Source organism: Pelodiscus sinensis, chromosome 7 (genome assembly GCF_049634645.1).
Source record: "Pelodiscus sinensis isolate JC-2024 chromosome 7, ASM4963464v1, whole genome shotgun sequence".
Taxonomy (NCBI): Eukaryota; Metazoa; Chordata; order Testudines; family Trionychidae; genus Pelodiscus; species Pelodiscus sinensis.
In genome coordinates, this window is record NC_134717.1 from 43,632,946 (window position 1) to 43,658,857 (window position 25,912).

General features: G+C 44.5%; 1 protein-coding gene across 6 annotated transcripts in view; it reads right to left on the reverse strand.

The window, feature by feature from the left end:
• Nucleotides 1-20,946, reverse strand: part of WIPF1 (WAS/WASL interacting protein family member 1) — a 91,549-nt gene extending 70,603 nt beyond the window's left edge. For all 6 annotated transcript variants that reach the window (XM_075933663.1, XM_075933667.1, XM_075933661.1 and 3 more), the window contains exon 1: nucleotides 20,706-20,946. The gene's annotated coding sequence lies outside the window, so the exon portion shown is untranslated. The remainder of the gene's footprint in view (nucleotides 1-20,705) is intronic.
• Nucleotides 20,947-25,912: the final 4,966 nt, after the last annotated feature.

Here is a 25,912-nt window from a genome sequence, read left to right on the forward strand (position 1 = left end):
GCCTATCAATTTGGAGCTGGTGTGAGTGGCAAAAAAGAAGAGAATGCACTTGAGGTTGTTTAAGTAAAAACATTGGTAACCACACACCTTGTCACCTTCCTGTGTCACACAGGCCACAGAATTTCCCCAATTAATTTCTGTTTCAATGCCATAACTTCTGCTTGAACCAAACAGAGAGAGAGTGTTGAAATCCCTAAATCAAAAAAATAGAGAGTCTACCACATCCTTAGCTAAAATTGTTCCGGTAGAGGGAAATTTGTAATTTGAGCATTATTTCTAGTCTGAATGTGTAATAGTTTCAAATATTAATTCTGTTCTTGTGGAGTTTAGTCATTACTAATTACAGACAAACTATTAACAACTCTTAATTTACAACATGTACACACAGTGTAAACCTATTTTAGGATTTTCCACATAGGTAAATATACCACATAGGTATATTCCACAGCAATTGGACACCTAATCTACATAAAACTCAGAATCTCACTGCTAATAAAGTAGTGATGTGCATCTCTGCTTTTTTTGGAAAATTTACCAGCAATTTCACATAAACAGGAGTTTTGGCTTAGTGAAGAATTTAAGGTTCTAATATGTTTCCATTAGCTTTTTTAAAATTCTTATTAATTAGCCTTAGAAACTGATGTGCTCCATTTTAGAGGGCAGTCTCAGGGCCTATGTGTCACTGAAATGCCACTCACACCCTAGGGATGTAACACAGGCAACATCCCTACAAGTTTACTCAGATTACTATGCCCAGTGAGCATCTGACCCGTCCTGAAAGGTTTTCTTGCTTAGGCTAAGGGAAGGGGGTTAGGCTTATGCGGATTCATTCCTTGACCACCTCATGCATTTCAACGTGAAAGCTAACTAGTATCTCTTCTGATGCAGACATTTGTCCCACTAGAAATAGACGCCCATGAACTCACTCATTTCTCTCACCAAACAGACGCTTGTCCAAGAGGAGAGACAAGCGTACTCACCTTCTCTCTCATCTCCCAAAGAGCAACCAAAAGCTAGGAAATGGCAGCCATGTTCAGTTAAGACCAGCCTGGCTAAGATTCAAACTGCTAATTTAGAAGTGAAAGGTTCATTGCCCCTTATCAGAGCCTGGCTCCAAATCTATCTCATCACCCAATTTTCAGAGACCCAAACTTGACAAGTTTTAGGAACCGCCTCATTATCTTAACAGAGAAGTGTGGGGAGTATTAATAATTATCTAAATATCTGTTAGAAATAAACAGTGACTCACAATAGCTGGGGGCTGTGGTGGGCTGGACAGACAGGAACCCATAGTGAATTTGGCCAGTAAGAGGGACCCTTGAAAATGCAGCCTAAGACTGAAAGATAATGCAGCTATCTGGTGTTCTGGCATCAAGCAATCTGACACCAGTGTAGTCAGCAGGAGTTCCATGGAAGAATGAAGCCAAGGGTGAAAGACAATAAGCATCTGATTATTCAGAGATGAAAAAATAAACAGTAGAAGGCTAGGTCCTCAGTGGAGAAGGAAAGAATTGAACGAGCGCTTGAGCAGATGAATATGTGCTCCAACACTGTTATCTTGGGGCAGTGAGGAGTCTTGTCACTGTATATTTTGTAGCTAGGCTGTTTGAAGACTTCTCTTAGGTTATTTATCATGGAATAAAAATATTGTACAATCCAATTTCCAAAATTCAGCTTAACTAAGATTATGAGTACAGAACAGTCTTCAGGGAAGCAAACCAAGAGCACTGAGAATAGGCTACCAGCTAGGAGGTAGTGCTAAACCTCTTCTCTCCTTTATAAACTTAGGGTGCCCACGGGAGTGGAAATGGCACTAGGGTACAAGACTCAATCATTTTACAGAGGTTCTTCCTGTGCCAACCCTCTCTCCCTCGTTGTCTGAGTTTTCTATGGATCAGATTCCTTAAGGAATGAGTATGGTGCGCTTTGGCAGGCATGCTGTAGGTATTGTGGGCACGCCCCCAAGCATTGCATGCTGCAGGAGATTATAATGTCGCTTCATCCATTTTCCTGTTCGTACCAGCAGAGAAATGAGCAAAACCAGCGGTTAGTATGTTTCTATCTCCTCAGGATTGCATGTAGGCTTGGCAGTATTCAATTTAAATTTGTGATTGGTCAACAGTGATTTCACTGGACATGAAGAAACACATGAAAACAATATCCATTCATAGCACTCATTGAGTGCAGCCCTCCCATACAGTGCAGCCACAGAGACTCAGTATTCCAGCCTGGAGACAAGCAGGGAGCCCTTCGCAACTCTACTGCCATGGCTCAACTCATCTGTAAACTGAGTAAGGAGCTGTCCCTTTGCAGGAACCTCTGAACAGCAGTTTGTCCTCCTCCCAGTCCTGGCTGGGGTTTCTGCTCAGCCCCACCAGGACTGCGACCTTCCCCATATTTTGTACCTGCAAGGACCCAGTACCACAAGGAGCCACCACAGGCAATAACAGGCAGTTCAGCCAGGAAACTGAAACATATGTTAATTGGTGTTTCTCAAAGTGGTCCGTGAAACCACTTTGCAAAACCTATGAACTGGCCGCTTCGGTGCATTTACTTACTGGAGCCATGGAGCCTCATGGCTCCCATTCGCTTCAGTTCACTGTTTGCAGCCAATGGGAACTGCAGGAAGCAGCGTGGGCCAGGCCACGAAAGTGGGTTTCTCAAAGTGGTTTTGCACACCACTTTGAGAAACACTGATCTATATTAACTGCTGAATTCATGAAAAGAAATACAACTGAATTCGGCTAAGCCTACTTATATGTTAATTCCTTGATTTTATTTAACTTTGGATAATTACTATTCTCCCAGCTAAATAAGTTGCATTTTTAAAAACTTCTACATGGAATTGCCATTGTAAACACTAATTTTGAAACTTGACTGCTCATTTGTGTTTGATGCTCCCAAAAACACATTACTCCCTGGCTACGTCTACACTGGCCCCTTTTCCGGAAGGGGCATGTAAATTTCACGAGTCGTCGTAGGGAAATCCGCGGGGGATTTAAATATCCCCCGCGGCATTTAAATAAAAATGTCCGCCGCTTTTTTCCGGCTTTTAAAAAAGCCGGAAAAGAGCGTCTAGACTGGCCCCGATCCTCCGGAAAAAGTGCCCTTTTCCGGAGGCTCTTATTCTTACTACAAAGTAAAAATAAGAGCCTCCGGAAAAGGGCACTTTTTCCGGAGGATCGGGGCCAGTCTAGACGCTCTTTTCCGGCTTTTTTAAAAGCCAGAAAAAAGCGGCGGACATTTTTATTTAAATGCCGCGGGGGATATTTAAATCCCCCGCGGATTTCCCTACGACGACTCGTGAAATTTACATGCCCCTTCCGGAAAAGGGGCCAGTGTAGACGTAGCCCCTGCGTAACTACGCTTTCAACAACAAAGCCCTCTCATTTTATAGCTGACATTATGCCATACAGAATACCTGAGCTACACAAACTTCTGAGAATCAGCATTGATGTGTTTTACTGTGGCACAAAGTGTCAAGCAACGAAGGATGAAGGGCCTGTCCCTGGCCCTCCAGTAGTTGTATGCAGGGAGGTCAGAGGGAATTCCAGGGGAATTTAACATGCAGAAAGAATAAAGGATTGAGCCCATAGGGGCTACTGCATCAAACACATAAGGAAAAGCAGCTTCTCCCAGCATATCCAGGACAGAAACTTCTCAGAACTACATTCCAAACACTCGACAATAAAAGATGCTTGCTTGGTGCACACGAGGGGACACAAATTCATCCTATCCATCTCTTCAAGAAGTACAAATTAAAATAGAAACAGCCTCCTCCTCCACCCCCCACACACACCAGGAATACAAGTTCTTTTATTCCCAAAGAATTTTCTGGAGAGACGGATCATAAGTGCTAATTGTAATACATATAAAACAGGGTTTACTGTGGTTGCCCCATGCATGAAAAAGGAGAAGGGAAGGGAAAAAGGCTTTGTGCTTTCCATGCTGTGCAGCAGCTGCCTGCAGTCCCTGACCCTGCACTTCCAGACTTCCCAAAGGGAAGGCCATGGTCCTTCAATACATCAGCCAGCAGAGTTGGCTGGACACGGAGGCTACATCTATACTACGAGTTTTCTCGGCAAAAAAATGCTAATAAGGGACTCATTTGCATGAGTCGCAATCTCATTTGCATATTTTCCGCCGATCCATTTTTGCGCTGGGGTTTTTGTCCAAAAACAAGCAGCGTGGACGTTTTCTTTTTGCGCAAAACTCCCTTTTCCCACAAGATCGGTAAACCTTTTTGGGGGCATAAGGATCTTGCGGAAAAAGGGTTTTTTGTGCAAAAAGAAAATGTCCACACTGCTTGTTTTTGCACAAAAATGGATCAGCAGAAAATATGCAAATGAGATCGCGACTCACGCAAATGAGTCCCTCAGCATATTATCTGCTGAGAAAACTCGTAGTGTAGATGTAGCCTTAAGGTATGTCTACACTATAGAGAAGATCGAAGCTGCTGCTGTCGATCTTCCAGGGTTTGAATTAGCGGGTCTAGTGAAGACACGCTAATTTGAACTGAGAGGGGCGCTCCAGTTGATGTCGGTCATCCTGCTTCCACAAGGAGTAAGGGAGGTCAAAGGAAGAGTGTTCTCCCTTCAACTTCCTGCAGCGTAGGCAGCGCCAAAAGCCGAGTTAAGGTACTTCGACTTCAGCAACACAATTAACGTAACTGAAGTTGCGTATCTTAATTTGTCCTTATCCCGTAGTGCAGACACATCCACATGGAGTAATATGCTCTTTCCACTGAAGGGATGTAATAGTAAGCTGGGTCCCCAGATCTTCCAAAGGAGGATCTCTGTGTTGAAGAACACCCCAAAGGAAAAAGCCTCCAAACCCAAAGTATCTGCAGAGGCAGGGAGAGCCTTGCTTGGACCTATCCTGCTGCTATTATCTCCCTGCAGCACCTTTTCCATGGGTCAGAGTAGAACAGGAGTTAGTCACATCTACCAATATTCAGTGTTACTGCAGGCACATCTGCCAGTTTCTGAGGGGATCATGCTGCATAGAATGACTTCTCCTTGGTCCTGCCAAGCCAGAGAGTCATTCACAACAGGCATTAGGGGATCCACAGATTGTTTATGGAGTGGAGGAGAAGGGGTTGTTGTGTTGGGCTCCCAACCCCCTTTCAGGGCTTTTCCTCCCCATTTCACTTGTATTTGCTTCCTTCATGCCTCACGGTGGAGGGTCTGAAATGGATGTAAAACCAAACTCTAATTAGTGTTTGTGTAGTGCTTTGAAGTCGTAAGATGGTACATTATAGAAGTTCAGAGTATTATTACCCCATAATTTGTGGTCTCCAATTAGCCGCACCCTTGACAATGAAAAGAGATCTTGGCCAAAAGAGATGTTTCTGTTTAAGACTGGCATTGTCTTGCATCATTCCTACTGAAAAAGGTCATCAATGCCTCTCATAAAAGATGAGAATCTGTAATCAAGATATTGTGAATTTGCCTACAATATTCTAGCTAGAGATGTGAACGAGTAGTCGACTAGTAAATTAACCGATAAGCCTAGGCCTTATCAACTGTATCAGTAGCAGCAAGGGGTAGGGAAGCAGGAGCTGGTAGTCGGGTGAGCCAGCTTAAAAGCCAGCCCCCCACAGCAATGCCGCCACGATGCTGCCTGCCCCTCCTGTGTCTATCAGTGGCCCAGACTGGCTGTAGACAGAGGCTGCTCCGGCAGCAGCCCCCATCTGCAGTGAGCCTTGGTGCACCTGTACACGTAGCATTCTAGGCCCGCCCACCTCGTTTGCAGAGCCACCCAGCAGCACTCACCACTCATTTTCTTGCTGGAAGGTGAGCAGTGGTGGTGCGTTCAAGCTTAGCAGAATGCCGGCGGCTCAGCTGACGGGGCTAGGTGGTGGGCAGCTGCCCCCTGTTGTGCTCCCGCTGGAGCCAGGGCACCATGAGGCCGTCCCTACTGGAACAGCCTCACCACAGCTCTGGTCCCAGCTCCAGTGGAACATCATGCAGCCCGGCTGGCAGCTGCCAGAGCCGGGCTGTGGTGAGGCTGCTCCTGGGGCCAGAGCCGCGGTGCACCTCTCCCCACTGGGTTTTGGTATTTTGGTTTTGTTGCTATTTTTTAGCTTATTCAAACTTACTTTCCTGAAAACACTGACATGTTTTTTGGGAAAGATGAGGTAATGGTTAGGGCTTGATCCACCATGAACTGGTGTCTATGCTGATTAATATGATGGTCTTAAAGATCTAATTTGAATACTAGTGTTATATGAAAAGGACATTCTCTTTAGATGATACCAGAGGCATTCAAGTCAAAACTCAAAACCTCTGTCTGAACAGTAAGAGGCAACATAACGCATCAGTTGGTTTATTTATTTAAAATGCTCTTACTCGGTTTTGAAAAATGGAATTGTGGACGTATTTGGGCTGTGGGGGGCTCCATGTTTTTTTTAAATCAATTCTACATAGTTTGAGCTCAGCTTGCAGTCCCTAGGGTTTCTTATATGTTAAAAGTAAGTATGCACGTAATCGCTTTGCTGGATGTGCTAGGCACATCTTCTAACTTGCATCCTTACTGATACACCAGGGTTCAAAGTCAAGTTGGATCCTCTCCATCTTGTGTATAATCACCAATAAAAGGTTTTATTAGCCAAATTCGCTACTCCGTGGCAGGTGTGCAACTCTCCCAGCTATGACAGATGAAGTATTAATTTTCTTTTAATTTGATTTCATATTAAATAAACATTTAAAGCAGGGGAGGGGAGCCTTTTTAGGGTCAGGGGCCTCTGACCCACGGAGGGGGGGAAAGGGGAGAAAAAACAAACCATAGTCAGGGGCCACACACAAAAGTGACAAGCAAAACAAACCAACCAAGCCACCCTTACTGATGTGGCCCCCTGATTGACAAGGAGAAAGACATTCGCCACATTCAGGCTCAGGAGAGGCCCAGTCTGCTCAGGGAGCTGGTTTTTAAATTGGCTCCCCTTGCAGACCAGCTCCCCCCAGCACCCTGCGCTGCCTCTGATACAGAGGCAGCAGCACGGGGTGGCAGGGAGCTCCCCAGGAGTTAGGCCAAAGTGCACTGGCTGCCGGCCCTGCCCCAGGGACAATGGAATAGTCAACTAACTGCTAAGAATTTATGCAGTTAGTCCACTATTCTATTACTCGATCGTTAACATCCCTTATTGTAGCCAGGGCTTTGACTTGCCTTCACAATGACATACAGCAGCAGCTTTTCTTCTGCCATGCACCTGTGAGATCGCAGATGTTCTACCATGCAATTTCTCAATTTAGATGAATAAAAAAGGAAATTTTCAGTCATCTTGTGCTGTTCGTCAGTCATGGAACACTTCACATTCTAGTTCCCCACAACAGTGGGGTAGTTGACCTTCCTCTTCAGTCCAAGCACTGCCCTCCCCATTTTTAGGGAACTTGCAACATTTTTAAATCAGAGCCCTATAATATAACTAGCCCCTGCCCCACAGAGCTTGTTTCTTGTCTTAAATTAGGTTGGATCAAATGACTGTAAGAAACAATAGAGAGAGAACATGAATGTAACAACAATGAGAACATGGAATTATAGACAAGCTAGCCTGGCTACACAGTTCCAGGTCATTTTTAAGGTTTTGTGATACAGGTAGAGATGTCTATGGTTAACATTGCCTGACACTTCCCATTATATGATCCTGTTTTCAGTTGCTTATAACTTGGCCAACCTATCATTTCAGTTGAAATTTTCCATCCATGCTTCACAATGGCTTTTTTTTTTAAAGCAATAGTTTGTCCAAAGGGGTTCAGCCATTTTCTTGGCCTTGTCCTGGGAAAAATACATTGGTTTAGCTCACATCACAATACCCTTACCATCATTTCACTGCAAGATTAGAGCATTTCCATGCTTTCGAACAACAGCTTGTAATTTGGCAGGGAGAAATCACCCTAACATCAGAGATGTGCTTTTGCCATCCCTGTGCAAACTGGCCCAAATTTGGTGAACTCAGGCTCAGTAAAGACTTGCCAGAGTTTGGTGGCTGAAGATTCAGTCTACACTGAACATGCTCCTGTCCCTACTGTTCTGGACTGATTTTCCCATGCAATTGCGAGGGGCCGCTACGGTGCTGGGGAAAGGGACTGAAAGCAGGGAGACTCTCTCACCCATGCCTCAAAGCTTCCCCTGCTGATGTCCAAGCAGTGAGAAAAAGGAAGAGGAAGCTGAAATGCATAAAGGTGAAGAGGTGGACTGAAAGAAATTGGGACATGGACTGGAGTTGGGGAGGGGAGGGTGAGCAATAGAGTCAGTAACTACTAGATACTCTTCCTTTTCAGAGCAGAACTCAGGATTCTTGAATCTCATCCTACCTCCCCTATCAACAACCATCTGTGAAACCCATTATGGAAAAAAGTAGCACATAGCTCCCTCTAGTGGCTGCCCACATACAGGATTAGGGCTGTAAAAAGGCATTTAAAAATGTAACTGTGTAACCGCTAGTTGTTTTGGTGGTTACACTTGCTGCGGGCTCTACAGTATAAAAGCTTAGCATGTAACCTGTGGCTCGGGGTCAGGGCCGGGCCTGCCAAGGACAGGGGCTACTCTGGCTATCCAGTGGACCCTGCGGGGAGCTGCTCCAGCCCCTACCAGATAACTTCAATTGGTTAACCATTTACATCCCTACACAGGATAACTTACAACAGTTATCATTTACTCGCTAAGTGGCAGAAGTTCATGGATGCGACGTTGAAGCATGTGAGAATCAATACATTTTATGTGACTTTTTTCCAGTCTTAAACAAAAACTAGGAAATTACATCCAAACAATTACAAAAACATTCAGGTTGTGAAATCAAGTTATCAAAAAAAAGTAAAATACCAGAACTAATGTTGTTTGTGCAATGTGGCTGTCAGATTGCCAAAATGACAGTGATCACAACAGGCTACTACTAGCTTTTTCTAAACTTCTCAGCTGGGGACTGGGGATTTTTTTTTTTTTTTAGCAAAAGGAGGAAGAAGAGAGGGTCATTCTCTTCTCTCACACCTTGTTCAATTAAAGAAAGCAGACACCAGATGTGAAACTTGCTACACTTCAGGTTGGGTTACCCACAAAAAGGAAGGATATTCCAGCACTCATGGGAAGTTCTCATTAGAAGCCACACAGCTATGGCTTTGAATGAACTCTTCTCCACTCTCATGGGAGCTGAAAAAGTATCATCAGCTGGATTCAAGTTAACAGGTTATGGATGCCAAGGTCCTTGCTCAGATCTTCAGCTCATGCACATTTCACTTGGTACAAGACCAGAAGCGGGCAACAAGCTGCTCCAATTTACATCCAGCTTCTCATGGCTCTGAAAGGCCATTCTGGCAGCTGCAGTTTACCAGGGTCCAGGAATGTCCTAACCATGGTCCCTTTCCCCCACTACCACATCTTCATCAGTGAATGTAGGGCAGTTGTGTAGGAGTCACCACAAAGGCACTGCACTACCCAGAGTATTCCCTAAGCAGGGAAAATCTCAGGTAGTTGGATCTGCTGGTTTTATAGGGCTTAACAGGGCAAAAGTTCTAGTCTCCTGAGAGCATGTATATACTAGGAAATTATTTCAAAATAACAACTCCTGAAAATCTACTACAGGGAAGCCTTGAAATTATTCCCAAGCAGGCTCTCTTAATGTGGATGCACTGGGGAGGAATTACCAGTGAATGACTCTGAGGAGTAGTTATTTCAAAATAGCAGCAGTGGCGTGTCTACATTATCACTATTTCAAAATAAGCGTTATTCCTCGTAGAAAGCAGGAGTCATTTTGAAATAAGGGGCTGGTTATTTTGAAATAACGGGCTTGGTACTGTCGACACTCCACTTGTTATTTTGAAATAACTCCCTAGTGTAGACCAGGGCTTAGTGTGAAACCAGAGCCCAGTTCTAAGCTATTAGTGCAGAAGATGCAATTTTAAAAGGGGCATCCAACTGAAGACACATTTCTTTGAAATACTTTCAATTGTTACAACTAACACCTAAGAGAAATATGATGAATGAGAGGGATGCTACCCTTTCCTGGACATTCCAGCCATTCAGTCAACCAAATTGCCTATAAGGGTTAAACCCAGAGACAGTGGGTCTCTGAGACTCTCCAGAAGTGTTGGCAGGGAGTCAGAAGACAGTGTGAGATTTGAATTGAAACAGCAATCTGCCTGCTGCAGTCTGTGTGAGACTTCACACCAAGAGCTGGGAGAGATGGCCCGAGCCAGGAACAAGGCATGGAATTTCCAGTGATATCCATGCTTAGGAAGGACTAAACCTTGGAACAACAGATGTGAGTAGAACAAGGCTAGACAGACGTGATCAGGTTATTTTCTTTATTTTCGGGTTTGGTTGAACTCTATGCTGAGCCCATGTACCTCCCTGTACTAAGGATGTTAAGGACTAGTCGACTATCCAATAAGCAAATGCTTATCTGACAGTCGAGTTGACTAGTCAATTTGCCCCCCCCCTCCACCCTGCTGCCTCTATCAGATAGAGGCAGCAAGGGGGAGGGGGGGAGAGAGTACTTCAAAGCAGCAGTGCTGCACAGAACACATACCGAGCTCAGTGTGGCGAACTGAGTGTGGCTGAACAGTGTGGCCAAACCCATACTGAGTTGAGGTGTTTCAAAGGGGCAGTGCTGAGCTCAGGCTCTGTGCGGCGCTGCCCCTTTGAAACGCCGCTGATGCATTTCAAAGCAGCAGCGCAACATGGAGCCTGGGGTCAGTGGGGAACTGAGTCCCCTGTTGACCCCAGGCTCCATGGAAGCGCTTCCGCTTTGAAATACACAAGAGCTGGGAACTCTTGTACTTTTCAAAGCTGGCGCGCCCCCCCTGAAGCCTGGAGACAGCAGGACTTCCCGCTGGTCCCGGGCTGCATGTGGAGTTCCACATTCTTCCACATTCCAAAGGAGGAATGTGGAAGTGCCTATTGAGTAGTCCATGGAAATTCCATGGACTACTCAACTAGTAAATTACTCGATATTTAACATCCTTACCCCATACACACTAACTTTTAAACTAAATCCCAGAGAAACAATTATCTGTGCTTTAATCTGCTTTTTCAGTTGCTCAATAATACCTAACCACCAAGTATGCTTTACCAAGTATGTTGTCTTTACTTTCTTAATAAAATCACCTTTTTAAAACTATGATCTGATTCGTGTCCCAGAAGGCAGAAGGTTCTGTGTGTACATGCCGGAGACTGAAAGATCAGCTATTAAGAAGATTGCAGTTTGTTTTCAAGCTCTCTCCTGAAGGAGGATTAAAGAGCTTGGGGGTACCCAACAGGAAAAAACATTTCCAAGTGCATCTTCCTGGGTTCTCACCCAGAGTACTTCCCCCAGAGTACTACCCAAGGTCAGGGTATTTTAAAGTCTCTTGCAGGCCCCCACCTGCATTTGAAGTGTCAGAGTGGGGAACAACCTTGACAAGGACTGTTACAAAAAATAAAATAATTCCAGGTTGTTTTGTATGTTTGACAGCATTTTGCATGTAGTCATTTCCACTGTCTCCTCTGGCCATGTGCGTCTGTTAGCCAGCAAAAGGGAAAAAAACACCACAAAGCTGGAAAATGTGTCTGTAAAAAGTCAGCAGGGAGATAGAGGACACGATCTACAACTAAATTTTGACACATTTGAAAAAATTAGATTTCAAGTGGCTGTATTCCCTTAGGTATCAGTAATTAGTGCCTGATGCTTGTAAACAGAAGTTTCTGACAACAAACACTATAAACATTGGGACTTGAAATCAATTTGGATCAGTGAGCCCTGGATGATCTCTCACATGGAAGGATATTGCTCTAGTCCAAGATTTTTAGTGTACACGTGTCCTATTTAGGGATTCTTAAAAGATTGTTCAGCTTGCACTAGTCAAACCACTGAGTGTGTCTAATCCGTGATACCTTTCAGAAGATGAGCCCTTCAGTTTATCACTAGCATTGCAGTATGGCTTAAGGGGACATACTTATCTTCCAAGCAACCTTAGCCAGACAATTAATTCAGCTTTATTTATCTGGCAGACTCAGCTGTTAGAGTAACCCTGACACCCAACCCTCCTTACAGGAAAGCAAGACAATATGTTATCTGAGATTCATAACACTTATATTGACAATAAAATGACACATTATTATATAATATCTCTGTGACAAAGGACTTCATAGCTTTCAACTCTTACTTCTGCCCTCTTAATATTTTGCTATCCATTACAAGTTAGTCACAAAACCTTACTACGAAGTAGAAAATGGACAAATCTGAACCATGCAAGGTTTTACTGACTTTTTAGCTATGCTTATGTAACCAAGTAGAGTTCCACAGATGCTAACAATTAGCAGATGACCTGCACAAGTTACATTCTAGGCAAATAATTTTGCCAATAAAATGGGGGGAGGAGGGGAAGAGTATAATCCTGCCTCATCACTCAAAAAATGAGCTACTGAAACAAAAGCAACAGATTTAAACACTAAGTTGAAGTGTCTCTCTATGATTCACTTTTTCTCTTCTTGATACAATTCAGCATAATTTATAACCAAAGAGCTGAATGGGCCCTTGTTCACAGCATTAGGAATTCGAAACAGGGACACAGTTAACTCTGCAGGCTTAATTCCCAAATGGTTCCTTTCAATATGCTGCTCTGTTAACTTCTAAACAATTTTTAGATTAAAAAGATTTATTGAGTTTAAAACTTGAATTAAAAAAACCCTGATTCTTTGGATGACTTTTAAAACATGCTCTATTTTTAATGACAGATGATTAATCAAAATAAGATCAGTGAAGTGGAATGAGAGGGTCTTGCCCCCTTTCCTCCCCCTTGCCAATAATTCTTGTTGTTCACTGGGGTTGAATAGCAGGAGGCGATAGTCTTATGGCAAGAAGCAGTGTAATTTAGCAAATACAGTAAAGCATTAGCCTGGGAGTCCAGAGATCCAGGTTGCCTTCTCAACTCTGTCACAAACCCTGCTGTGGGAAATCACCTCACTTCTCTGCACTTCACTACCCCCTCCCATCCTCCTTGGAAATCTAGAATCCTAAATAGAGAAGACGATTTGGAGTTAGGGATGGTCTTCCTAGGAGACCGTGCAGTGTCTACCACAAGGGATAGACACTGATTTTGGTTGGGGCCTGTAGACTTTAGCTGTGGCAGTCTCAGCAAAGAGGGGGTCACAGACTGAAAGGGCTCATTACTCCCCCTCAACACTAGAATTGCTCCCCTCCTAGTGCAGGTGGGCCAGTGTGGTCCAGTATACCATACCAGCAAGTTAGTTTTGGCTAGTATGGCATATTGGAAAGATTCCCTACTGGCTACCCATAGCTCCTCACTGGCTGCTGTCTCTCTGTGTACAGTGATGGGGCCTGGGCATGCTATGGCAGCCCGAGGGGCAATCAGTTGGTGTTCTGCTCCTTTCCAGCAGAGAAAGGAACAATCTCACCCCCCCCCCCACTCCCAAGCTCTGTACATAGATCAAACAGCTCCATGGAGGGACAGGGGGCAGGACTGAGAGTTCTGCTCCTTTCCCTTCTGCAGATGCAGTGGGAAAAAGGAGCATAACTGCCAGCAGATTTTCCAGCTGCCCTACTGCCCCCAGACCTCCCTCCCAGGTAATGTGGGATAGGGAGAAGAAGTGCGTTGGGGGCACAGGTTACAAGCTGGAGCATGAGTCACATGTGGGGGTCACATGCCCCTTCTTAGCTGGTGTGCCCCATCCCCCTTCCAGACTGGTAAGAACTTTTGTTAACTTATAGCACTGCTTTCCGGTCAAGTCTGAAATTCACTAGTGGAGAAGTCCTGTACTTTTTTTATGGCTAGAAAGATGTTAAAAAGTTTGCACTAAACGAAAGTTTAAAAAAAAAAAAAAAAGATCTAGACAATACTGGGGCAGGGGACTGGACTCAACCTCTCGAGGTCCCTTCCAGTCCTAGTATTCTATGATTCTATGTAATAATCAAGTGTGTGCCCAGTGGGCAGTCTTCAAAGGACCCAAGCTCTAAGAAGAGGAGGACAGTGTATACATGCTATAGAAAAAAAAATCAAGGTGGCAAGTATTATATACACAACAGCTTAAATAAATGAAAAGGAATCTTTATTTTTATAATAGGAGGATAAATAGCTACAAAATTAGGATTTTTACAGATAACTAATATTTGGATTTAATTAGAAGCAAATGCTGAAATACATTCTAGACAGGCATCATAATTTGACACTGTTTATAAAACAGGACAGTCAAGGTATTTTATGTGTATCCATTCATCTCCTAGTAGGGCTGGGCCAAACAGTCTACTTTTAAAACTTCATTAACATCTCAGGTTTGGTTTAACCTGCTCCCACAGTATCTACCTTCTCTCTTACCAATTCAATCTGACACGGGCCAAAGTCAGTGGGATTTGGATTGGGTCCTGAGAGACTAGCTTTTTCAGGCCCGTATGTGTCATTTCAGGCCCGTATGTGTCAGTCTCCCCATCTTGCAACTCTCCTCCTCCGTCACGTCAAATGCACTGTAGCATCTTCTAGAAGTTCCAATCTTATTTAAAACTCAACAGCCACGAATTTTTATTCTCTTATCTTTAAATGCTGCTGAGATAATCACCACTATGTAATTATCCAATCCCTAACACTGGAATACTGTGGACCAGACACTGATTTTGCTGTATGTTTTCTTGGGAAAAAAAGTATCTAGATGTAAAAAACATACAAGTACTATCCAGCCCTTTGCTAATAATTCCACAGAGAAAGAAAATATATTTACTTCTGCTTTCTTGTAATAGTTCTGCAGCTTTCACAGGCTGTATCTATTATGCTGCATGCTAGTGGCCCTACCATATCTATATAGTGTCAACATTACAGCTCAGAGCATCAAACTAATATTGCAAAAGGAATTGCCACTGTAAAAAAACCCACCAATATTTCATATTTTTGTTCAACAGTACGTGCAGAACAAAGTTGATTCTAGACAACTTCATTAAAATTAGGTTCTTTATAATGCATTTCCCTAGGCTATTCAGTAACTGGTACAAGTCCCTTAATTGACAGAGGATTCATGATCATTTCTGAAAAGAAGAAATATGAAATAGAAGAATGTGAACATTTTGCTCAGCACTTAGGGCAACAGGATAGATATCTTCAAGAGCTGTTACTCAGAGACACCTTCTATTCTGCCCCAAATAGGGAACTTCTAACAACAATGCTCATCTGCAGTTTTGAATTAAAGCATGAACAAATTCCCCATTTACAAACACACATTACACCAGATCCAGGGCTTTAAAAAACACACAACACCAACCAAACAACTCTACATGCAGGAATGAAGTCAGAAAGGAGAAAGTGTCTAAAATTTGTACTGGGCTGTCAAGTTATCTAGAAGATTGTAAGAGAAATCAATGGGGAGAACACCAACTTTTAATCAGAATCGTTCCCATTTCACAGCGGTCAGCTGCTAGGCTTAGAATACACACGTTACCCCATTCACAAGAGCTGTACATAGGTTCTCTCTGTTTTCTTCCAATATTTTCAGATTGTTTCCAATTAGTAATTCCAAGGTCCACACAGTCAAGACTAAAAGTGAATTTTAGTTGTAATTAAAGGGCATCATTTTGGCATAATTCAGGAGTAGGGAACCTTTTTTGGATTGGAGGGCCTTTGACCCACAGAAAAAAAATCAGTCAGGGGCAGCACACAAGTGAGAAGCAAAAAAACCTAAAACAGAGGCCAGATCCAGGCAAGCCGGAGGCCACATCTGGCCCCTGAGGTTCCCTACCTCTGGTATAACTGGAGGTAGTGTATGCTCCTATAAGAAAGAGCTCTTTTCCTTGAGGAGACTTGCAGATATTTATTATGCCTCCAGGCAAAAGGTACCATCCTTTCTGCTTCCAAATGTGCTTGGCTATTTTTACAAGCAGTAACAACATGGGGAGCTGTAAGAAATTCCATGAGTTACTGGTAAGGAACCTTGCAGTTTGAGTGTCTCCCTCACAAAGAGGTAGAATAGCATCAATGTGTGACTGAACTCTCTGGTATCTTACACTTGCGGTCTTATTCTTGTCTTATGTGAAGATGGAAGGTGCGGGGAAAAGGAGGGAAGAACACATAGGTGCTTCAGGTAAAACCTAGTTTCCAATACAGTTCAGATTTTCATTGTATCTACACTAAGTGAGAGGACTAAAGTTCAGATGCAGTTACAGGAACCTGATTTATGTACTTCAGAGGGTAAAAAAGGGAGAGTAATCCCTTGGGGTATGTCTAGACTACATGCCTCTACTGACTGAGGCACGTAAAATAGGCTACCCAACATAGTCAATGAAGCAGGAATTTAAATATCTCCAGCTTCATTAAAATACAAATGGCTGCTGATCAGCTCAGCTGATCGTCGGCACAGTGCGCGAGTCAAGATGCGGATTGGTCGACAAGGGAAGCCTTTGTTGACCACTCCTGTAAACCTCGTTTCACGAGGCGTAAGGGAGCAGTCAACAAAGGCTTCCCTTGTTGACCGATCCACGTCTTGACTTGCGCACTGTGCTGACGATAAGCTGAGCCGGCACAGCGCAGCGGCCATTTTTATTTTAATGAAGCCGGGGATATTTAAATCCCCACTTCATTGACTATGTCGGGTAGCCTATTTTACATGCCTCTGTTGGCAGACATATACCCTTGGAGTTTTATTCTTAAAGGAGGCATAGAGATACCTCCTGCCATTCAGTGAGTGCTATGTTACTGCAGAAAGTTACAAATTACATTTCACTGAAATTGTTTTAAATGGTTTCATTTCATTTTCACTGAAGTTGTTTTAAAATATTGGAGTGCAACAAGATAAGATAAGTGCTTCTAGTTCCCATGAACCAGAATGGTAAATATTGAACGAAAATAGTAAGCTGGATCTACAGTATTAAAAAAAGACTTTGAAAAATCACCACTAGCCTGCAGAATAGTGATAGAAATGTAGCCGTGTTAGTCTGGGGTAGCTGAAGCAAAATGCAGGACAGTGTAGCACTTTAAAGACTAACAAGATGGTTTATTAGATGATGAGCTTTCGTGGGCCAGACCCACTTCCTCAGATCAAATAGTGGAAGAAAATAGTCACAACCATATATACCAAAGGATACAATTAAAAAAAAAATGAACACATATGAAAAGGACAAATCACATTTCAGAACAGGAGGGGGATGCGGGGGATGGGGAAGGAAGGAAGGTAAGTGTCTGTGAATTGATGATATTAGAGGTGGGGAGAGTGGGATGTTTGTGAGTTAATGGTATTAGAGGTGATAATTGGGGAAGCTATCTTGGTAATGGGTAAGATAGCTTGAGTGTTTGTTCATTCCTTTTTGGAGAGTGTCGAATTTTAACATGAATGACAGTTCAGAGGATTCCCTTTCAAGTGCAGATGTAAAAGGTCTTTGTAGCAGAATGCAGGTGGTTAAGTCATTGAGAGAGTCCCCTTTCTGGTTAAAATGGCAAGAAACTGTTTTTTCTTTGTGATCTTGTCTGATATCTGTTTTGTGGGCGTTAATCCTTTGGCGAAGTGTCTGAGATGTTTGTCCAATGTACATAGCAGACGGACACTTTCGGCACATGATAGCATAGATTATATTTCTGGATGCGCAGGAATACGCGTTCTTTATCTTATAACTCACTTGGTTAGGTCCAATAATGGTATCAGCAGAATGAATATGCGGACAAAGCTGGCAACGGGGTTTGTTGCAAGGGAAGGTACCAGGGTTGGTACCACACTAATACCCCCCTGCATCCTCCTCCTGTTCTGAAATGTGATTTGTCCTTTTCATATGTGTTCATTTTTTTTAATTGTATCCTTTGGTATATATGGTTGTGATTATTTTCTTCCACTATTTGATCTGAGGAAGTGGGTCTGGCCCACGAAAGCTCATCATCTAATAAACCATCTTGTTAGTCTTTAAAGTGCTACATTGTCCTGCATTTTGCTTCCACTAGCCTGCAGAACTGCTGGTTCTCACCACCTTGAAACTTAGTTTCAAATTAGCTATACAGGGTGCATGTATCTGCAAAGGAATACACACAGATATATTATGGGTGTGGCAAGTGACCCACTGAATCCAAGAGTGGGGCCCTCTGTGCTAGACATTGAATGAAACAGAGACAGAACTTGCTCCAGAGAGCTTCCATTCTGAGGAAACAAGACAAGGTTTCCTTAATGCATCTCGCATACAATTCCTATGACATTAGGTCTTCACTGATTGGGAGAGAGACTGGACAACGTTTTAAGTGGTAACTAAGGGCCTATGCATGTGATAGACACACTTTAAGGGCCAACATCCCCACAAACTCCACAAGAAGATTATAAGAATGAGCAGAAAGGCAGCAGAAGAGACTAGAAGGGAAAGAGACAAAGGCCTGGTATATATCTATCTAACATAGGTGACCTGTTTATGTGCTGAGGGATGCGAAAAATTCACACCCCTGAGAGATGTATTTAAGATAACCTAAACTCAGTGCAGGAACCTAAACTCAGTGCAGGAACCTAAACTCAGTGCAGGAACCTAAACTCAGCGCAGGAACCACTAAGTCAATGAATAATTCTGCTGTTAACCTAGCTACTGCCTTTTGAGGGGGTGGATTTACTTCAGTAACAGACAAATCCCTTCCCTTGCTATAGTGAATGTCTATGCTACAAAACTGTAGCAGCATAGCAGCAGCCCTGCTACTTTAGTACATGTAATGTAAATATGCCCAAAGTTTTTTTTTTTCATTTTGCCTATGCAAGAGCTGCTGGAGTCTGGAATGGAAGAATGACAACAGGGACTGACAAAAACAGCCAGCCACATTACAAGAGTAAACACATACCATGCTTTTGATGGAGGGTTTTACCTTTAAAAATATTTGTTTTTCCTCTGTAGCTTTCCTCTGACCCATTCAGTCTTTCTGTTCCTGCTTCCTTCTCATGCATTCCCCTCATGTGGCAAACAGGTTAAAACAGCCACATTTCCGCCTCCCCCATACTTTTCAGACTCCTTCCCTAGGTGTGTTAAAGCACAGAAAATCTGCTCATGCTCTTTCCATAAGCCACAGTGCATGCTAGACTTAACAAGGCTGTAAGCTGAGTTGGGCCTGCAGGCTGTTGTTTACCTCAGCCTAGCAATGCCCTTCCATTTCTAGAGATGAGGGATCAAAAAGCCTACCAAGGACTCTGATAGTCACTTTGGTTCTCCAGTGAATTCCTGATCTCCAAAGCCTTCTGTCTCTGCCAAGGACAAGTATGGAAAGAGAGTGGCGGTGGGGGGAGCTCAAGAGAAGCATGTTGGCAGAGCATTATGGGAGAATCTTGCACATCAAGTCTGCATGCCTGACTCTTGCTAGATGCATTCCCCCTTCACAAGCAATATTTACAAAAAGAAGAAGTTCTATGTTTTGGAAAGCAGAACAAGTGTGTTTCACCTAAAGTTACAGGGCCAAATTCTGCCCCAAATTGGCTCAGTTGGTAGCACACAAATGATATTCAGAAATATAAGAATAAAAACCACTTCAGAATCTGAAGTGAACAAAAACTGATTTATTGACTTTTGCCTGACTAACAAAAGCAAGTAAAGTAAGCAGCAATAGCTCTAAGAGGTGTGAGCTGCTCCTTTCTTCTCCATGGCATGTTAACTCTGAAACTTAATTACAAATTTAAATATCAAGTATATACCATTTAACTTCTAATCAAAGCATTTAATAAGGTTGGTATGCCTCTTTTTCTTAAGATCTGCACAATGTACAGAAACAGCATCTCCATTTGGTTGTCACAAATGGAAACAGTTTTATTTGTCCTGGCATCCCCTCATTTCTGTGGCTTAATCTGGTTGCATTGGGTTTACACTGTCAGAACCAGGCATGTTGAGGATAGCTGGCAATATCTTATTTACTTAGGGCAGGGCAGAATTATGGCGTGTAAGAAAGGGCAGCATTTGGCCCCACATCTTACTGAAGGAACAGACAACTCCACTTTCCAGCCTCCCACCCCAAAAGAGTGCAGAAAGTAGAGCACAAGGAAAGGAAAAATCAGAACAGGGTGGGAACAAGAGGGCGCACAGTCTATGGAGGCAGCTGGGAAGAACGGGAACAGCTTCAGAATGCAGGGAGCTTATCCAAGGGTTAGACAGACAGGTCTGGAAAACAAAGAGGCAAGAATTCAGCTTCAGTGTCAGGGCACAAACGCAGGCGGCTTCGCTGGGGCCAGCGCGGCTCCTCTCTTCTCACAAGCCAGTCCCTGTCTCGCAGCCTGCCCAGCCCGCCTCCTCCCGCAGCGTGTTTATGGGGCAGGCAGGGACCTTTCCCCCAACTCGCAAACTCTGGACTAGCAGAACTTCCTGAAAGGCTGCGCCCGCGGGCCACAGCCCGAACTCCTAGGCTCGGAGCTGCAGCCAGCTGGGCCCGCCCCGGGGCAAGGGGGCCGGGAGCAAGCGGAGTGAGGCTCTGCCCCACCGCGATCAGCGCTGGGGGGGGGGGGGGGGGGAGGGAGTGATTGACAGCTCTGCCACTGGGTACCCCGCGCACTGGCGGGACTTAGCAGCAATAAACAAGCCCCAAACGCAGGCGGCTGCTTCCCCTCCGCCGCAGGACAGGACAGGACAGGGCAGGGCAGGGCCACGCCACACAAACAGCCCGCCGCCGGCAGCGCCGCGCTCCAGCTGCTGCTAGGGTCTGACCCCACCTAGGCGCCCGCGCTGCCAACCCCCCCCCCCACACGCACAGCTGCAGAACCCCCCTGGCCTCGCCCCCCCGGGGACCCCGGTCCCTTACCGCACTCCGCCTGGGGCCCGCCGGGCTCCCTACGCCCGGGGCGAGGGTGGCAGCGCTCGCCCGCGAGCCAAGCGCGCTAGAGACCGGAGCATTTTGGACTGGGACACTATTTATAGCGCCTGCGAGCAGCGGCGGCAGCAGGAAAAGCTCCCGGAGCAGCAGGAGCAGACCCTGCCCAATGAGCCCGCTTCGCTGCGGCACATGGCCCGAGCCTCGGTGCGGCCCGAGGGAGCATGTGCGACGTGTCCGCACATGCCCATTAGCCAAGTGACGCTCCGGCGCGGCCCGTGCCCATCTCCTGCCCTGGGCACCCAGCGGCTCCGCTTCCCGGGCAAGCCCAGCCCCGTTATTGCCCCGGGACCAGCCCCGCAGCAGGCGCGAGCAAGTGGGGTCTTGCCTCGGCTCAGCTGAAGAAATACGATTGGGAAGAGAAGGGGCAAGGGCAGCAGTTGTAAGAGCTCGTGTGTTTTGGATCACGCACAGCAGAGCCGGGCTCCCTTCCCTCCCTCCGCCTCAGCGTCCTCGGGGAGGTTGGATTTTGGCTGGAGACGTTTGTTTTCAGTCACAGAAACCCCACCGAACCCCTTTTCCTCCCAGTTAAATGAAACGCGGAACGTCAGTTTAAATTAGCCCCACTATTTTGGGAAAATGTGTTTAAAATGTTTAAATGGGCATAGCCATTTTCTAAATGATCACCTTAAATAAAGGTGACACACACAAAGAGGCTGAGATCAGAACTTTTTTTTCCCTGCCCCCATCACACAATCTTGCAAGGATTCAAAAGTCATTACCCTTGTCCTATGACTGGGGTCAAAATCTAACTCCAGGTGTTATAGAATCATAGAATACTGGAACTGGAAGGAACCTTGAGAGGTCCTCTAGTCCAGTCTCCTGCACTCATGGCAGGACCATGCATCATCTAGAACAGGGGTGGGCAATAATTTTTGAAGGGGAGGGCCACTTCAGAAGCGGTCGTGTGCTGCCCCGGAAGAGGTGGGGCCAGGAGACTTCCTGTGCTCCCCCGCCCACTGACCCTGGTTGGCCTGGGAACAGGGGAGCACGGGAAGTCTTTGCCCACCCCCACCAAGGGTGTGTGGCACCTAGAAGAAACCACCAAGATATTTTGAACAGCTGGCAGCTCCCTCCAGGTGCCATGCATCCCTAGCAGGGGGAGGAAACTTCACATGCTCTCTATCCCCAGATCTCAATTGTCTAGGGGCAGGGGAGTGGCAGGGTAGCCACAGGTCAGATAAATGGCTTGGTGGGCCAGATTCAGCCCATGGACACTATTTGCCCACCCAATCATCCCTCACAGGTGCATGTCTAAACTGCTCTTTAAAATCTCTAATGATGGAGATTCCACAACCTCCCAAGGCAATTTATTCCAGTGCTTTGCCACCCTGACAGGAAGTTTTTCCTAATGTCCAATCCAAACCTCCCTTACTGCAGTTTAATGTCCAATCCAAATCTCCCTTACTGCATTGCTTCTTATCCTGTCATTAGAGCTTGAGGAGAATATTTTTTCTCCCTCTTTCTTGTAACAAACTTTTATGTCTCCTCTCAGCCTTCTGTTTTCTAGACTAAACTAATCTGGTTCTTTTAATCTTCCCTTGTAGGTCATGTTTTCTAGACCCTGAATCTTTTTTTTTTTTTTTTTAAACTCTTGTCTGGACTTCTAATTTAATCACATCTTTCCTGAAATGTGGCACCCGGACGGAACTGGACACAGTAACTACAGTTGAGGTCTAATCAGCACAGAATGGAAGAATTACTTCTTGTGTCCTGCTTACAACACTCCTGCTAATATATCCCAGAATGATGTTTGCTTTGTTGCAACAGTCACAATTTAGCTTGTGGTCTACTATTGCTCCTTCCTAGACAGTCACTTCCCATTCTGTAGGTGTGAAACTGATTGTTCCTTTCAAGTGGAGTGCTTTGCATTTGTCCATATTGAATTTCATCCTATTTACCTCAGACTATTTCCTCAGTTTGTCCACACTACAGCTAGGCAAAATTCGGCCCACAGGCCAAATCCAGGACACCAAGCTTCCAGATCCAGCCTGTGGAAGCTTCATTCAGGCTCCTTTCCTGCCCCGCTCTCACTCGGTCACAACACCCCAGTCACAACGCTTCCTTCACTCAAACTCCCTCACAGATCCCACCGCTTCTCTCTTACACTTCAGTCCCTTACCCCCACTGCCTTTCTGCATCCAACCTCAACCCCAGACCCTGCACCGCTTACCATAGAGTGTGGTCCTTGACCACTTACCATATTCTTGGAGTGTCCTCTCCATCAAAAATTATTGCCCACTCCTTGTCCAGACCATTTTGAATTATAATCCTATCCTCCAAAGCACTTGCAACCCTTCCCAACTTTGTATCATCTGCAAAATGTATAAGTGTACTCTCTCTGACATTATCAAAATCATGTATTAAGAGCTGGAACAGAGCCAGTCCCAAAACTAATCCCTGTGGAACCCCACTTGTTATACCCTTCCAGCATGACTTTGAACCACTGATAACTGAGAATAGTTATCCAACTACCTAACTCTGAGAATAGTTATTCAACCAGTTTTGCGCCCACCTACTAGTAGTTCTATCTAGGTTGTATTTCCCTAGTTTGTTAGTGAGATTGAATCAAATGCTTTACAAATATACCACATCTACTGCTACCTCCTTATCCACAATACTTGTTAGCCTGTCAAAACAAACAAACCAACCCGATAAAGTTGGTTTGACACAATTTGTTCTTTACAAATCCATGCTGGCAGTTACCTATCACCTTATCTTCTAGATTTTTGTAAATGGATTCTTTAATTTTTTGCTCCATTATCTTTCCTGGTACAGAAGTTAAGATGTCTTGTCTGTAATTCTCTGGGTTGTCTTTCCCTTTTCATAGATGGGCAAATATAGTGCCATTTCCCAGTCTTCTGGAATCTCTCCCATATGCCATGACTTTTGGAAGGTAATAACTAATGAGATATCTCCTTAGTCAGCTCCTTGAGTATTTTAGGATGCATTTCATCAAGCTCTGGTGACTTGAAGACTTCTAACTTGTCTAAGTTTAACTTGAAGTTTAACTTGTTCTTTTAGGTAAAAATCCCATAGAATGTACAGTCACTTGTTTAAGGTACATGAAACCTGCAGCCATATATTTAGTTACCAGAAGTTGATGGCTAAAAGGTTCGTTTTGAGTCAATGTACTTCGCTTTATATACTCTTCGTTTATAAAAGCTTCCTTTCAAAGGTAAATAGGGCATTTGGGGGGAAGATTTGGAGGGGGGGAGAGAAAGCTGGTATATTAGAGAATGGGCAGGTAAATTAAAAAAAAGTTTATAAAGGTAAAGAGCAGCATTCAGAACACTCTTCCAGCAACACCAATGACTCAAGCCCAGCAATGGCATGCATGAGAGTCAAGTAGAGAAATGAGAATTAAGAGGAGAGAGTTAGCCAGCTATATCCAGGTGACAAGAACAAGGCAGCTTATTTCTTGCCATCATAAATGCAGACTGAGTCAGGCCAGTTGTATTCAGGAGAGGCCTGCACCAGATTCATCAGAGGCAGGTATGAAACCTCCCCAATAAATAGTTGCGGGACAGCCTGCTCCCAAAGTTTCTTCCTAACTCCTAATTGTTGTATGTGGGTGCCTTTTCTCTTTCCCAAATCGATTACTTTTTTTTCCTTAAAGATTCCCCTCAAATGTTCAATGTACTTGTTATCCAGACATGAATCTTCCTGAGCTCTTGGCCTCCATGCTACTATGTGGCAATTAGGTCCTCTAGCTAAGTGAGGATGCCACCTGCTAATTATTTCAGCCAGTTTAGCATTGCCCTGACCTTCCAAGCTTATCTAGATTGGGATTGAAAGACAGTTCCAGCCCTCCAGAATCCCCAGCCCCAGAGGTCTTTCTATTTATGCTTACAGTGCTCCTGAGACAGGTATTTTCCTTGCCTGCCTCTTTTAGCTTCGAGAACAGGCAATCGGGCTGGAATTGGAGCTCAAGGGACAGTGATGCCAGGCAGGCAGCAGAAAACAAACATAATTAAACAGAGAGAAGGAGATGTGTACTTTTCCTTTTTTAAGCATTGCTCTGCACAGGAAGGTCAATTACCCCTCTCCACATGAGGCCTCTGAGCAGAATTTGTTGACTTACCTCAATTAACTTGTTCATGTAGAAATTGTTTTTTGATAGGCAAGTAACAGATTCTTCTTCCTTTAACCTTGGCTTCCTCCAGTTTTCTAGAAAGAAAAAAATCTCTTAATGCCCAGTGGAGCACTATTTCATTCAGGTGCTCAACAAACAAAAGTGCTGGTGATTTAGTAGTTTAGCAGGGTTTATCCTGGACATTATTTTTTAGCTGCTGTGGACAGAAGGGTGAAAGGGACTCTCCATTGTGTGCTACCACCCATTCAAACACAATATAAATTCATTGTTCCCATACATCCTTATGCATGTTCCATGTGTAACAAACTATACACTTCCTTCCTTCTAACTGATCTGTATCATTTGCTCCCTGAACAAACCCTGGCCATCTTACCAACTGCAAATGATATTATGTGAGGCTGTGACAGACTGACTCACAATTAGTGTTACCTCATCCCAGCTGCTCTGCAGATTCGCTCCTTCCAGGTGCTGTGCCCTTCTCTGGCAGCCTCTCTACCCATCATCCTCTCATCCTGCAGCCCCTCTTGCTCCAGGAGCTATAGCTTCCTCTTCATAACTTAGTCCTCTGCCTGGGCATGGTTCCCCTTTTCAGGCTATCAAAGTTTTTCAGGGCAAACTGTCCACTGCACAGAAAGCCTAAAGGGGTTTATGTTGCTAGATGAGTTTCACCTAGAGGAAGATTCAGGCAGCAGGAATTAATCAAAGAGGAGGTTCAGCTAGACAGCAACAGGAGCTGCCTGCATAAAGCCCAGGAGTTGAGAATAGTAACAGGGGCATAGGGAATTAGTCTACAGTTATTCCTTGAGTGAAGGGAGGTGGGGTTGGAACTTTAGAAGATAGTCTATGTCGCTGTTCCCTGTAAACCGTGAGCTTGTGTGGTCACTCAGAAAAGATTCTGCTGTCGCTAGGGATGTAAAGGGTTACCTGGTAAGCCTTTGCCTTAGTGGGGTAACTGGTTAACTGAAAGCCTGGGAGGAGCAGCCACCTGCCTGTGGTTATCTTTTTAAATGGGATTTTACATCCCTCGAGGTTACCCAGATGA